This window comes from Myodes glareolus, chromosome 25 (genome assembly GCF_982192425.1).
Source record: "Myodes glareolus chromosome 25, mMyoGla1.1, whole genome shotgun sequence".
Taxonomy (NCBI): domain Eukaryota; kingdom Metazoa; phylum Chordata; class Mammalia; order Rodentia; family Cricetidae; genus Myodes; species Myodes glareolus.
Genome location: NC_142050.1, coordinates 9,631,526 through 9,648,545, shown reverse-complemented (window position 1 = coordinate 9,648,545; position 17,020 = coordinate 9,631,526).

Sequence of the window (17,020 nt, the reverse complement as noted above, 5' to 3'; positions counted from 1 at the left end):
GAGTATAAAATGTCCATCTCCATCTCTTCTGATTGATTTTAGTTTGAAGTCAATTTTGTTGGAGATTAGAATGGCCACGCCTGCTTGTTTCTTAGGTCCGTTTGCTTGAAAAACCTTTTCCCAACCCTTTACTCTGAGTAAATGTCTGTCTTTGTGGTTGAGGTGTGTTTCTTGTAAACAGCAGAATGTTGGATCCTGTTTTCGTATCCAGTCTCTTAGTCTGTGCCTTTTTATAGGTGAATTGAGTCCATTAATATTAAGTGATATTAATGACCAGTGGTTGTTGACTCCGGTTATTATTATTTTTTGTTTGTTTGATTAATAGAGTTTGTATGTGTCCCTTCTTTGAGTTAAGCTCGTGAAGGGTCGCTAAAGGAACCTCTGGAGGCATTACCATCCCTGACTTCAAACTGTATTACAGAGCAACAGTATTGAAAACAGCTTGGTATTGGCATAACAACAGAGAAGTCGACCTATGGAATCGAATAGAAGACCCGGGTATTAACCCACAAACTTATGAACACCTGATTTTTGACAAGGGAGCTAAAGCTATACAATGGAAGAAAGATAGCATCTTTAACAAATGGTGCTGGCATAACTGGATGTCAACCTGTAGAAGAATGAAAATAGATCCATATCTATCACCATGCACAAAACTCAGGTCCAAATGGATAAAAGACATCAACATTAATCCGACCACTTTGAACCTGATAGAAGAGAAAGTGGGAAGTAGTCTACAAGATATAGGCACAGGAGACCACTTCCTAAGTAGAACCCTAGGAGTGCAGACAATAAGAGAAACAATAAATAAATGGGACCTACTGAAACTGAGAAGTTTCTGTAAAGCAAAGTACACTGTCAGTAAGACAAAAAGGCTACCTTCTGACTGGGAAAAGATCTTCACAAACCCTGCAACAGATAAAGGTCTGATCTCCAAAATATACAAAGAACTCAAGAAACTAGACACTAAAACCCTAATTAACCCAATTAAAAAATGGGGTACTGAACTGAACAGAGAATTCACAACAGATGAACTTCGAAGGGCTAAAAAGCACTTAAGGTCATGCTCAACCTCCTTAGCGATCAGGGAAATGCAAATCAAAACCACTTTGAGATATCATCTTACACCTGTCAGAATAGCCAAACTCAAAAACACCAATGATAGCCTATGCTGGAGAGGATGTGGAATGAGGAGAACACTCATCCATTGTTGGTGGGAATGCAAACTTGTGCAGCCACTGTGGAAATCAGTGTGGCAGTTTCTCAGGAAACTGGGAGTCAACCTCCCTCAGGACCCAGCAATTCCACTCTTGGGAATATACCCTAGAGATTCCCTAACATACTACAAAAGCATTTGTTCTACTATGTTCATAGCAGCACTATTTGTAATAGCCAGAACCTGGAAACAGCCTAGGTGCCCCTCAATAGAAGAATGGTTAAAAAAGGTGTGGAACATATACACATTAGAGTTTTACTCAGCGGTAAAAAGCAATGACATCTTGAATTTTGCATGCAAATGGATGGAAATAGAAAACGCTTTACTGAGTGAGGTAAGCCAGACCCAAAAAGAGGAACATGGTATGTATTCACTCATAAGTGGATTCTAACCATAATTAAAGGTCTTTGAGCCTATTATTCGTGATCCTAGAGAAGCTAAATAAGAAGACGAACCTGATGAAGATTATTTAGCTATCCGCCAGGAGGTAGGAAATAGACAGGAGTCCCAGAACCCTCATCTGGAGATGGATGGAGATGGAGGCGAAGAACCACGTGGAACACTGGACCTAGCTCCCTAGGTCCAAATAAGAGGCAGAAGGAAAGAGAACGTGAGCAAAGAAGGCAAGGGCAGAGGAAACCTTCATCCGACGTTGGATGGCGATACAGATGGAGACCCATATTGGAACACCGAACTGAGCACTCCACGGTCCAAATGAGGAACAGAAAGATGAAGAAAATAAAAAAAGTAATCAGGACTGCAAGGGATGCGATCACCCACTGATACAAAGGAACTGATATAATGAGAGTTCACCAAGGCCTGTTGGACTGGGATTGAACGAGGTCGTGATCCAACCAGATTCTCTGAATGTGGCTGGCCCGGAGCCTTTTTGAAAAGCCATTGACAATGACACTGGGACTTGCTTCCTCTGCATATACTGGATTTTGGCGCTCCAGTCTGTTTGGACTCTCACCTTTCCTGGACCTGGAGGGAGGGGGGAGGAACTTGAACTTCCCACAGGGCAGGAAACCCTGACTGCTCTAGGGGATGGAGAGGGAGGAGGAGAGGGAGTGGGGGGAGTGGGAGGGTGTTGGGAGGAGGGGCTGAAATGGAAACTTTTATAATTTAATAAAAAAAAAAAAGAAAAAAAAAACAGTTGAAGGTCAATATTCTGTCTCTGCTCCCGAACTATTTCTGCATGGTAAGAGGCATGATAAGTTGTCTCATGTTTCTGTATCTATGTCTGTCCTGCCATGTCGTACCATATGTTGAAACTCTGAACGAAACAAACCCTTTTCTTTGTGAAGTTTTTTTGCTGTTACATAACTTTCTCTGTACTTTATAGCAGCAGAGAGAAAGTAAGTAATTTGGCTGTTCTATAACAACTGTACAGTCTAAGATAAAGCTGGAATCAGACTTTGTGGTGGTGGTGGTTGTTATAATTTAAGTAAAATGCTGCAGGTCCCTAAGTGGCTACAGTGGGCAGCAGGCCCTGAGATCATGCTGTAGGTCGCTGAAGTGGTGACAGGCATCAGGCAGTGGGCAGCAGGTCCTGAGAACAACCAGTCTCAGGAAGAGATGGTGAAGTTCCCCCAGTGGCTGCAGTGGGCCATAAGGGGTAGCAAGTCCCAGGCAGGGAGCTGCAGTCCCAGCAGGTGAGAGACAGAGACGGATAGGCATGCCGTGTAGAGTGAGGTTGGATATTTATTTAGTGGGTTATGGAGAGTAAAAGGGAGAAGAGCAGAGAAAGAGAGGGAGAGGGAGAGAGAAAGAGAGAGAGAGAGAAAGAGAGAGAGAGAGAGAGAGAGAAACAGAGGAGGGAGAAGGGAGAACCAAAAGTTGCCTCTTTGAGAGATCAACAGAAAGGAAGAGACTCGAGCTGCAAGCAGGAAGGAAGATCTGCCTGCCTCAGAGGATGGGGGAGGGAGTAGGTGGAGCTTGAGTTTTAAAGGTACAAGACAGACCATTACATTCCCATCTCTTTTTTATATTAAAGAAGCAGGTTAGGCACCACAGGTTAAAGGAATTGGGGTGGGGGATTCCAAATCTGCTTCCTACTTATTTGTGAGTGTAATCTTGTGGGGGAACCTGAGAAAGCTGGATGCTGGTCACATCTTGGCATAGCTGGTCTGTTTGTTTCTATCTGGTATTTGTGGTATGGAAATGTTTGATATCTCTTACACCTGTTTAAGGTATTGGCAGAACAGAGGACAAAGTGAAGTTTAGGAAAAAAAATTAGGACCAGGAAATTGAGGGGGTATATCTGACCTGTTTAAGGTGGATCTTTCAATTCGGCTCCCTGGAACTCATAAGAATTCTTTGGGTTTGTAAAAACAAAAATTTTAGACATATTTATTGTATAAACAGTAGTATATTTATGTCAGAATGACTGTGACAGACATTTTTGTACAATGAAAAGTGTTTTTAAGATTATGAAAGGCAGTGTGAGAGAGAAGTTTGATAACTTGTATTTTTCCTCACACCTTTTAAGTTGCAGGTACACACCTTAATAACTTGTGTTTGTACTTAACTGAAATTTGTTTGGTGAGGTTGACCTTTTAAACTGACAAAACTCTCAACTGTCAAACTGCATCAGAGATCTTTGAGAAGGATGAAATTTTACTTAAATTACTGAATAGAAAATGACAGAGAACTTACTTGGTTGGCACCTAGAGCTACTCTTCAGGGTCCTCCATGGTTGCCGAGGGTTGTATTTGCCTTTTCCTGTTAGTGTAGGGCCTGCCAGGCTCCATAAGATCCTGTGGGCTAAGAAATCTGTAGGAAAACAGATCTACCTTGACCTGAGAAGCTTGGCTGTCAATTCCAGTGATTCTTTCCACTCTCTGGTGATCTTCAGTTTAGATGAAAGGCAGTTTTGCCCAGTAGTCAGCGCTTGACAGTTGAAGCAAATTGTGATGGATGTAGTTCTGTAACCATTTGTCTTCTGTCTGCTTTGGAGTAACCTCTCATGGCAGGGACCTCTGGCAAGTAGTACAAAAGAAAAGAAAAGAAAAGAAAAGAAGAGAAGAGAAGAGAAGAGAAGAGAAGAGAAGAGAAGAGAAGAGAAGAGAAAAGAAAAGAAAAGAAAAGAAAAGAGGAGAAAAAAAAATCTGAGGAACTCTGGGCCCCATGTTGAATGCACCACATAGCATGTGCAGTGCTAGCACAGAAGGACTGGCCCTGAGTTGTCCTGTCACATTTTTAGCTATGAAAAGTAGTAAAGGGCTGAACCGCGGCTGTGAAGGCTGTGGTTGGGGCTGAAAGGGGAAAACTCACCACCGAAGCTAAAGGTCAGTGCTCAGGCAGGTGGAACACACGGTTGTTGCTGAAGTGGTGGCAGGCAAGGGCAGAGGGTCCCAAGAGCAGCCAGTCCCAGGTAGGGACAGTGAAGTTCCCTAAGTTGCTACAGTGGACCTCAAGGGGCAGCAAGTCCCAGGTAGGGAACCTCAGCCCCACTGGGAAAAAGAAAGAGACTGAATGGAACACCATGCAGAGTGAGGTTGGATATGTATTTAGTGGGTTATGGAGGGGAAAGGGGAGAAGAGCAGAGAAAGATTCAGAGAGAGAGAGAGAGAGAGAGAGAGAGAGAGAGAGAGAGAGAGAGAGAGAAACAGAAAGGGGGAAGGGGAGAAAGGATAAACAGAAGCTGCCTCTTCAAGAGAGAGAGATGAAAAGGAAGAAACTCAAACTGCAAGCAGGAAGGAAGATCTAACTGCCTCAGCAGATGGGGGAGGGAGTGGGGGGCTTCTCTCTTAAAGGGACAAGATCATTATAGTGGTTAATCCTAATTGTCAAATATTCTGGATTAGAATCACCTAGGACATGTGCTTCTGGGTATCCCTACTGTTATTTCTAGAGAATTTAAGGAGGGAATAACCACCCTGGCTGTGGACACTAGGATCCCAAGAAATGGAGCCCTAGACTCAGTGCAAAGAAAGAATGGCTAAAATGAGAAGAGGTTCCAGTACTCAACTCTCAAATGCAATGGCAATGTGACCAGCTGCCCCATGCTCCTGCTGCCATGATGGATTGGATCCTAGACCTACAGCCCCAAAAATGACCCCTTTCATCTTTGAGTTGCAGTTGGTAGGTTTTCCTGTCAAGGCTACAAGTCAAATAGCTAATACGGTGGCTATGAAAATAGAGTTGCAGAAGAATTTGCATTTAAAGTTTCCAAAGAAGGTTTTACAATAAAGTTTATTTTACTGCTTCAATAAGCCGAAAGAAGAGGATATTAAAATCATTAAAATACTCAATGAATACTTTATCATCCCTAAGTGTTATACGAGGAAGCTGAGGAAAATTTCTTGAGTAGCGTCTGTCACATCATCTGGCAACCTAAGAGGTGGACGCTTCGCAGCTCCTTCAGGAGCCGTTTCTAATCAAGGCTGCTATTCTCTTTGCCTCTGACTCCTCATTGTGGGTCACGATGTTAAATATGCTCTAAAGAAGAATTTTCTCTTCCGTCTAGAGTTCTTAGCTACTATTATGTCTCTATACCTCAAGCTGAGTTCTTTACATTGTATTCTAGAATTATGGTCTATGTAATTCCATTTGTACTCAAAGTTAAATTGACGTGCTAAATATTAAACCATTATTTTAAGCAAGTGATAATTTTAGGCATGTAACATTTTTGTTGTTCAAGATAGGGTTTCTCTGTAGCTTTCAAGCCTGTCCTGGAATTAGCTCTTGTAGACCAGGCTGGCCTCAAACTCATAGAGATATGTCTACCTCTACCTCCCAAGGGCTGGGATTAAAGGCATGCGCCACCACTGCAGGGCCGCTTGTAATGTTTTTATAAAAGATTGTAATTTAGGCAGTTTAAGTCAAAGAAATGTAGTTACCTACCTAATTTATTTTCTTCAACATTTCTTATATACTAAGCATGCTGCCCATACTCCCCCCAGTTATGTGATGAATTCTCTATGATGGTCAATAATCTCATTCACTAATGAATCCACAGTTTCAATAGATTGCTGGGAGGCAATGGGGCTGAGGGAAGTAGGCCTGGATGGAGGAAGTAGTTGAGCTGAAGTATGTATTTGGGAATTGCGCTACTCTCACTTCTTCCTGTTTCTGTTGCACTCTGATTCCGGTCAACCATAATGTCAACTGTTCTGCTATGAATTCTTGCCATAGCAGACGGATTGATAGACACAGTGGACTGAATTAAATCCTTCCCATGAGTTATTTCTCTCAGACATTTGGTTAAAAAGATGATAAAATAGATTAATGCAGAAAGTCACTGTGAGCAAAACTGAAAATTGTACTATAATAGTATAACATTTGTGTTTTAATAAATAAAGCTTACTTGAAGGTTAGTGTAAAGCAGCCATACTAGTCAGCCATACAGTCCAGAGAGTGGTGGCTCAAACCTTTAATCCCAGGACTTTGGAGACAGAGGCAGATGGATCTCTGTGAGTTCAAGGCCACCATGACTACACTGGTGGCCTCCTTAGCCTTATTCTTCAGGGTAAAATGAGTGTGCTATTACCCATTCCACAGCCCCACACTGAAGGACAATCAGGCATGACAGGGAGTCAAGTCAAAGCAGGAACTCCATTTATTACTGTGAGCATCAGCTTCTGTGAGTGTCAGCTTGTATAGGTAAAGTGACATCTTATGATGTGGGGTTGCCTCCAGCCAATGAGAGACAGCCAAGTCTCCCTCTTGCTGGAGGGGTATCTACCTAGATTTTGTTGTCTCACCCCCACTCGGTAGCTTTGAGACTATCCTTCAACCCTGAGCCAGGTTTTTTTCTGTCCTACAGACCTTGAGGTACAGGGTCTGAGATAATTTTGGCCCAACACTACACAAGATTGAATCTCTTGAAAAGAGAAACAGAGTTCACACAAAGGTGATCCCAACTCTTGGGATCACATACCTTTAATCCCAACACTAGAGAGGAATATAAGGTGGGATGAGAAAGGAACTCTCTCACTTTCAGTCTGAAGATTTCACAGAGGTAAGAGCTCACTAGTGGCTTTCATGCTTTACTTTTCTGATCTTCAGGTTGAACCCCAATAATCGTTTCTGGGATTTTAATATTCGTGCTACATTGCACATTTAAAATCTAAAGATGTTTGTAAACTCAAGAAGAGAATCTGGAAAGTTTTACTGGGAAGAATTTGGAAGAAATTTTTAGGATAATTTCATTTGATTAACATCCTAATTAGAATGAACCAATGCAAAACGGTCAAGCACATTTAAAGAAATGATAAGTAAGGGATGAACCTAAATTCATAACGTAACTAAACCAAATATAATTTTATTTGTCCCCAAAAGATGGTAAGAAATTTTCAGTGAACAGCTTGAAGCAATTCCTCTAGCAGTGGTGATCCCACGATGATAAGGAAGCATGGGAAGTGGGTGGCTGCAGGAGGAAGACTGGATCAGGGTGAGAGAGTTTTTACAGATCAAGGAGCAAGAAAACCTAGAACGGTACTAGAATGGAATATTCAGCAACTCAAAGCATCAGAGATTCTGAAGACTGTTATGATGGGAAATATGACAATAAGGTTGGAAGAAAGAGAACTGTGGTTAGCAAAGGGGGGGATCACGGTGGGAATCAAACAGGCAGTGAAGGTGAATGATTTCTCAGCATCAGTTGGCCCCAGTTCAGGTCAGGTGCACATGGTGGAGGAACCAAGATTTCAGACAGTTAGACCTGTGATCTCCCTCACCTAGCTGTGGCCTGCTGGGGGCCAGGATGATGTCTGTGGTAAATGTGGCCACTAAGGGTCCATGGTCTGTGCTGCAGCCTGAAGCTACGTGGATGACCATGGACCATACTGCTTCCAAGGGCCATATTGGTGAGAACGGCCTGCACTGCACCTGAGGTTATTGTGACGCTGCCGAAGACCATATCTGGCTCTGAGGCCCTATATCAGCCAGGGTCTTTGTTTATTTTTGTGGTCTGAGTTACCACCGAGGGCCTTGCTGGGGACCATGAACTGTGCTGCTGCCTGAAGTGATGTCGATGTCAGCCGACAGTTCAGTCACTGGGGAACCACATGGATACAAGTGGTCTGCTCTGCCGCTTGAGACCATGCTGCCACCAAGGGCCAAGTCTGGGTCCATGGTCCTACTGCAGCTGGGGTCTGTGCTAATGTCCACGGCCCATGTTACCCCTGAAGGCCATGTAGATGTCTGTTGGTGTTGGCACCTGGTCTTACTATTGTTCTTTAAAAAGAATATGATGATGGGATGCCCCGGCGGCACGCGGAGCAGCTTCTAGTCCGACAAGGATGGTTGTGGGTCCCTGCAAGATCTCCAGGGTATCAGCGCCGTGTGGCCGGTGGGGTGTCAGGCGGGACATAGTATTATTTAAAGAAGAGGGAGACATTTATTGATTAAAGAAGAGGAAAACAGAAAAACATAAGAGAAACATAGAGAGAAACAAAGACACATGTACACACGACATGAGACAAACACAAGAGAGAGAAAAGGTGGCAGCGGGGGAGGTCAGAAGTGGCTGGGGTGGGCGTGGTTAGTCCTTAAAGCGACCGCAAAAGAATAACACTTACTGCAGCAAGAGGCCATCCCCAGAAAGTATGGCAAAGCCCCGATCCATGCTCCTCCTCACTGTGAAGAGCAAGGAACGTACTTTTGCTATGATATTGATGACTCCAGATGCCCAGTTGAGAGGGAGGGGCATGGAAGGCTTCTCTGATACCACTTATCCCTCCAATACCCCGCCCCCAAGAAATAGCTTAGACAGGAAAGACGCACAAAGAGAACTTCTAAAAACTGTGACAGAGATACTGAAGGATAGTAGCTCTCTAGGGCTGGAGAGATGGCTCAGTGGTTAAGAACATTGCCTGCTCTTTCAAAGTTCCTGAGTTCAATTCCCAGCAACCACATGGGGGCTCACAACCATCTGTAATGAGGTCTTGTGCCCTCTTCTGGCCTTCAGTCATACACGCAGACAGAATACTGTATACATAATAAATAAATAAATATTGAAAAAAAAGGAATAGTAGCTCTCTACAATTATGGCTTCTGGTAGAGGTGGGAGAGGTGAACGTCTCAGGTTTATTTAAGGCTAAGTAGGCAGGTTACTTAGAATTTGACCATGCTTCAGTGAGTATTACAAATGACAGAAAGTAGATTTCTTTTTCTTACTTTTATTTATTTACTTATTTATTTTACTTCTTTTGGTGGAGTCACAAGGTAGGGCTTGGCATGAAAGGACTGGAGAGGGATTGTAAATAGGATACAGGATGTGAAATGCCCAGGGAAAAAATAAAATATTAAATGAAAATAAGCACCGTCATGCTAAGTCGCAAGAGACATTGCTATCAGTATGAGAGTTTGCAATAATTTAATGGATTTCATTAGTCTTAATATGTGATGGAGCTTTTTTTGTCCCCATTAGATTCCAGAGTCTTCAGTGTTTTAGTGGGTCCTCCAACCAGCAACTCTCTAGTTAGCGGTTAGGTTTGTGATCTCAGTCTGCATTTGTCCCTGATGTTCTGAGAATTGCATCTCTTGGACTAGGCCACTGCTATTTTCTTTGTTTCTGCAGCCTGCATTGTTTCTACGATGCCCACTGTAGGCAGCTATCCTCAAATCATTCAAGGTAATGTAATAAATCCCCTCTATTAAAACAATAAAAAGCATGTGTGTGTGCGTTGATTAATAAAACCAAGTATTATTTTTCAGACAAGATTCTGTCTAAGCATGGACTTAGATCACATCATGATTTATAAAAAGCCTTTATTTTATCCTAATGTTTCTGCTGTGTTGAAGTGCTAGTTTGATTTTGTTTTGCTACAACAAAACACTCTGTCCAAAACCAACCCGAGAAGGAATGGGTTATTTGCCTTATATTCCCAGGCCACAAGATATCATTGATGGATAATCAAGGTAGGAATCTAAGTAGGAGCTTGAAAGAGAACCAAGGAACAACGTGCCTTTTTGGCTTGCTCACTGGGTAACTCACTGGTTCATTCTCAGCTAACTTACTTATTGAGCCCAGAAGTATGTGCATAGGGGTGGTGCCAGCCATAGTGTACTGTCAATGAGCAAATCAATTAACAATTAACAATCAAGAGAGTGACAGATATTGTTAGGATTCAGGCGTTGTGCTGGCACCTGTCAACTGGCAGGATGCACTCAGGCAACACCCTGGCCAGCCCAGAATCCTATGGTTGCTCTGTCCCTATGTAGTCTGTATGCAGGTTTAAAAGATCCCTTTAAGAGACAGGCCCCGCCCATCCCCTCTCCCTTCCTACTGGCTGTTCTTCTACTGACTTTGCTTAAAAGGAGCTTGTGACCTTCTTTGGGTGTCACCAAGTGCCACCCCAACATTGGAATTAATAAAGTTCTCTTGTTATATGTGACCGTTGGTCTTTCCTTGGGGCCGTATCTCAGATCATAACAACAGACAGGCTCACAGACCAATCAAATTAAAGCACTTCAGCTGAATTCCCCTCTTTCTAAGTGACGCTGGATTGTATCATATTTGAAGTAACAACCAATGAGAACAACTGGCAAGTGCTGATGTTTCTACTTTATGTGTAAAGACCGAGAATATTTGACTTGAGGACCTGGAATTAGTAATTACCAAATATAGAATCTGAATATCACTTTGGATAAGCATGTAGTATTTGCTATATTTTCTATTTATATCTTAGACTTTTGTTTGTAAGATAGATATCTATACCATTCATCCTGACTATGAAATAATCAAATGCTATAAATAAATTTTGAAAAATGGAAGATTCTTTTTAGAAAATTTAGGGGCTTACGTGTGTGTAGATAAATCACTGAATATAAGTAATATACATTTTATTGGTTGTATTTATATACTTTTTATACAATGTTTTGATATTTTGACTTTAATTTGAATGATCATATAAAATTGGTAAAAGCTAAGTTGGGCCACTGAGTATTTATACAGACAAAATATGTAGTTTTGATGCTAAGGAAAGTAGTTTGCTAATTTCTACAGAAAAGTAGAAATTTTTCTTAATGAAAGCTTTTTGCTAACACAAAAATCCCAATCAAGCCAAATCACAGGCCAAATTAAGAAATATCCAGGTTTAATGGGATTCCTGTGCTCAGGTGGCCTTGAGGGGGAAATGGGAGGCCACTAATGAAACCACCACCTAGGGGGAAAGAGAACAGGTGTTTCTTCTTTGGAAGCTACCTGTGGGAGTGGTCCTGACCCATGGAGGGGTCAGAATCTGGCATGCTGGGATTTGGATTCCAGACCAAAACAACTCTGAGGCCTGGGGGTTGGGATGGATGCGAGGAGCTGGGGTCTACGCTCCCAACTTAACAAAAAGATATTAGCTTCATCTTTGGTCGTCTTATTTACCTCCTTTTTAGTCTAGGGAGCATTCATTGTATTTGCATATGAAAGGAATGATGGGAGATTCCAGACTTAGAGCTTAGTCAACAGACAGTCTAGTAGTCCAACCACACAAGCAGCAAATTTCCAGGGCCGCCCCTGTAGAGCAATGGACAGAATATATCTTTTTTCAGCTCTGTCCCTTTCCGGTGTCGCAAAGACACACTTTTCTGCTAGTGCCAACGGAAAGACACTACTAAAGCAGGATTTCCAAAAATGCGCACTATGCATTCAGTCATGAATAGTTCTAAGAGGCTTAGACTTCAACTGTCTCTGAAACGGCAGTAATAAAATAAGAACCCATATTTATCTGTGCACATCACAAGAAGACTTTTTAGCATGGGTGCATTGCTTGCTAAAGCCTTGCCTGCTAGCTTGCGGCAAATTCATCATAGTAACTGAAGGTTCTCTCAGTTCTGTGGCACATTCAGTTGCTATAGTAGGCTTAGATGTCTCCATGTGTGACTTTTGCTAACGGGAGGGAGGCTTTAGTTCAGAAATCTCTAGGATACTACCCAGTAGTAGCTTTACCTTCAGATGTGATGCTGGTTAGCTCTTCATGTAAGGCTAACTATGTCCGTCACAAAACTGATAATACCTATTAAAAGCTTGAGTATTTTTAAAGGAGACTCTGAGTAAACCAATCTGAGATATATTGGTTTGCATATATCTCCCAGGAGAACAATGATAATGCTTCCTAGTTACATAAAAAAAATACAAAACAAACAACAGCAAGAATAAAAACAATAAAACACTTGAACCATGGCTTTATTAACCCTTCATTTGTCCTTAGTCACTTTTGTCTCTCCTTTCACCATGATTAGTCCTAAATAAAACATCTGTTAACGCTGGTGCGCAGTTATTCTTCATTTTTGTTTCCTCTGAGTCTCTAAGAAGACAACCCGACCTTGATATTATGGTTATATTTAAGTGATTTTTATAGACATTTTCCAGTCTCCTACTATTAAGCATTTCAACCTCATTAATAATTGATATTCACATTTAACTAACTGCTTAGAAAATATCTCTAATATTTTACTTTATTAGCTTTTGAGCAAATATTCACCAAATTTCTTCTGCATTTTGTTAAAAATAAATGTTACATATCTCTTGATAAAAATCTACAGGGTTAAGTGCCTAATAAAATACTCCGTGACGAAAATGACAATTAATATTTTAGCATTATGCTGACATGTGAAGACTTGCCAGCAAAGGTATGAATCACTGGGTTTTCATTTCTTTAATTCTGTATTAATTGGTACTTGAGGCAATAAACCATAGCACATAACTCTAGCTTCAGATAAGCTTTAATGAGAACCCGACCTTTGCTTGGATACTTCTGTGACAGGCAAAGGGTTCAAGATAACCCTTTGAAGCTCAAATTCATGAGATAAATGTTCTTAGCATTTCCTTATCTTACCCTAAGCAGATTATTGAGGATATTTTGGGATTTATAATTGAGATTTGGAGGAAAATTATATTCTATTATGTCCAGTTCAGGGGAATTTTAATAGCACTGGTGTAATGTCTTACATTCATTATCATACACCTGGAAAGCTTTCGAAGTTCAGAGCTCAGGAAAAGGCTTGCAACTTTCCTAAAATTATGTATGAAAGCTTTGAAAGGCTGCAGATTTTTTTCACTGTAATGTCATAAAATCTTTAGAAGGAATCTATATTTAATCTTTTTATTTAATTTTTCCAGTACATACATAATTTAAGAAGATCTTGAACTTCAGAATCTCCTACTTCGACTTCCAGAGTTCTGACGGGGAATACAAGCAGGTGCCACCTATTTAACTGCTTCTCCATGATCAGATCACTTTCGATTCATTTCCACACTTCAAACTAACAGTGTTGTGTTAAATAGATTAATAAAGAAGGGTTGGTGTTCCATAGCTCGTGTTTAAACTCCCTCAAGCTTTGGATCATGAATTTGTTTTATGTTCCTAAAATAGTAATAAATCTATATTCTGTGAATAGACATGTGTTTGGTTAAAAGTGTCACCTCAGCCCCCTGGCAACCTTTATACAAAGAGTCTGGATTGTTTAGTTGAGGGACTTCACCCCGGTCCCCTGACATTCATCTTGAAATATTGGATGGAAAGTTTCGTTTCAAAGCTCCCTCCCATGGGAGTGGCCTCAATCCAAACTCCACCTTGAAGAAAGCTCGTCAAACAGTAACCCTTACATTAACTGCCTGTATAATTTTGATATATAGATAGTATTCTAGGACATGCTTCATAACTAGATCTATTGTCCCAAAAGAACTGTATGACACTTAAAAGCCTGCTTTGATCATTCCCACAGGATATTTAAACTGCCCCCAGAGAATGAACATGTGGCCTCCTTGTTTTTCATGGTCTTCCAGTTTTTCATAGTCTTTTGGTTTTTTGTTTCCCTCTTCGTGTTTTCCCAGGGGGCCTCTTGGGAGTATTACCATCCATTAAACCTGGGTGTCTCCTAATTTGGTCTAATGTGGTCTGATTGGGATTATTTGTGTCGGTGGAGAGGTTTGTTGGCAAGGAAAAATACTTAACAGTAAGCTCATGGCATGTACTTCAGAGGAGAATGACAGAAGAAAAAAGTATGTCTGCAATTTTGTGGATGAGAGCAAGTATTAGGCTATAATTTGAAGATAAAATAGTTAGAGGTTGTTAATGGAAATATAGCAAACTCTGTGAAAAATTTCCTCAGTGATTTTTTCAGAGTCTCTGGTTTTGGAATCACTGATTAGGTGAAGGTTTAGAATTAGAAATATGACTTAAAACTGGCAATATCTGAAATTATTAATGGCATACTTCCTCCCCTGCTCACTACAGACACACACACACACACACACACACACACACACACACACACACACACACGACTTGATCTGTAATTTTACAGAATTCTATGCATGTTCTCTGAAATATTTGATGATATATTAGAAAAATAAAAAATGGTGCTATCAAAATTCAGAAATAAAATTAGGCATGAGAATGTGACATAAAATTATGTAAAATGCACAATGTGGTTGATTATGGTGAAGTTAATAGTCAAATTGTAGGTCTCTGTCAAATTGTAGGTCTCAGACACAAAGGTCTTCTAATGAGGTTTAAATACTAAGCTAATTAAGAGTAAAGTTTGGGTAAAAAATTTTAAGAAATATACGTATATGTAACAAAATATAGTATTACTTCTATAACAATAAATATAATATTTTCTAATATAGAAAATTTTGGATTGAATTTTTAGGGTGATAAAATTTGGAGGAACTTGTTTCTGTTTTATGCATAAAGACTCTTGTTCATAATTTATGTAAACATAAAATTTACCTCGTAAATTAGAAAACTAATGTCAAGAAAAATAATTACACAAACCACATCACTTAAAAAATAGGTTCCGACTATAGATATGTCAAACTGAAGAGGGGAAGGTTCATAAGGTCTCAACCCCATACAGGAAAATATAGGCAACTGAGGAATGCTGGGTGGTCTTCCCCAAGATAGAACATACAAGTAACTTGTCAAGTGCCAAATACTCAGCTTTGAAGATATATATACATATATATATATATGCATAGTAGAGTATGAACTGAATAGCTTATATTTAAAATATATATTTATATATACAATAATTGAAGTAACAATTATACTATATTATTATAGTATAAATTATTATATATATATTTATTTTTATAATAAATATATTATATATATAATAATATATATTTATTATTATAAATACAATAATTGAAGTAACAATTAGTGAAAAAAGAGGCCATACATTTGAAAAAGAAAATGTAGGAGTATTTAGATGGGTTTAGACACAGAGAAAGTATAGTAATTACATTATAATTTAAGAGTAATAAAAAACTGAAAAGAATGGGCACACAAAATATCTCCACATTCTCCACTAATGTATATTTGTTTGTAAATCCCATAGTTCTTACCTATATGTTTATTAATGTATTGAAGACTGTGAGAGTTGCAGCAAGTGTTCAGATGTCAACCCAGCAGAGGAGTGATTCTCTGATGGAGGAGAATCCCATCCAGGCAGGACCTACAGGATCACAAACTATAGAAACTGCTGTTCCTGTCTGCAATTTCACATGTGTAAAGGCAGCTATGATATCTCCCCAGTATCTTTATTGAAGAGCATAATTTAATATGATATGTCTATGTGATCTCATGATTGCATCTCAGTCTTATGGGCACATATATCTGTGGTGATCAGGAAGATGACTTACCATTAACTGTCTGTATAATTTTGATATATAGAAAATATGCTAGGATCTGCTTTATAACTAGATCTATTGTCCCAAAGAACTGTATGACACTTAAAAGCCTGCTTTGTTCTTTTACTTTAACACAAGAAAGCAACTTTTCCCTAGTCTAAAACAAGCTACACACAATTAGCTCATTTTTACTCAGAACAAGTCAAACTAGACTAAACATTTCTATAAATGGATCATAAATTAAAAACTTTAGGATATGTACAAGGTCAGAGTTGCAGATGTTGAACCAGTGTTATTAAAACAAAGCCACCTAAAAAGAAATCGTGCCAATTCTTCACTTCCAAATGTGACTGACAGAAACCTATGTCTCACTGGGCACTGTGCCCCAGCCTCAGATCACAGTCTTACACCTGAAACCTTGAAACCTTGTGTTGCCATGATAAAAGTCTCCGTTCTTATCACTTACCCAAGAAATATGCTGTGACCAGGTAACACGCTTTGAGGACTGAAACAAAAACTCATTTGCCCTCTAAAATAGATCGTTTAAGTAATTTTGAATACAGAAATGTTACTCTCACTTTTAGCTTCAAACCAACTTCTATTTTTTTCACTTTATACGTTTAAGCACTGTACCTTAGGAGATACTTTAACACATCAGCAAAACAACAATGTTGATTGCTCTGGCAGAAGCTCCATCCCAAGTCCCATTCACCATCACTCTCTAAACCCTAGCACATCTCAGAAAGTCCACCAAATGACAATCTGCCTCCCCGAGTAGTTCAAGACTACTCCCTCTGGGTATTTGAACTAGCCCCTCAGAAAACAGACATGTGGTTTTCTGATCTCTCTTTTCCATTTCCTTTTTCAGGAGCTGGAAAGTCATCTGGGAGCATTTTATCTATTAAACCTGGGATTTTTCTAATTCAGTCTGTTTATGTCTGGTTTGGATTGCTGCTTTGGTGGAGAGATTTCACAGGGTGAAGAAACTTTTCACTGATGTTTCCTTATTTCACATTATAACACTGTTATGTAGTTGGATGCTAAAAAGAAATCCCACACTAGCTCAGAATTGAGTATAATAGAAGGTTATTTATTTAGGGGTAGATCCACAGATTACAGTCCTCTGCTCAAACGGAGAACACCAACCAAATTCCACAGCTGGAAGAAAGTCCGGATGTGTTTTACACTGGCATTTATAGTATAAGAGGCCATGCCCAATTGGGCAG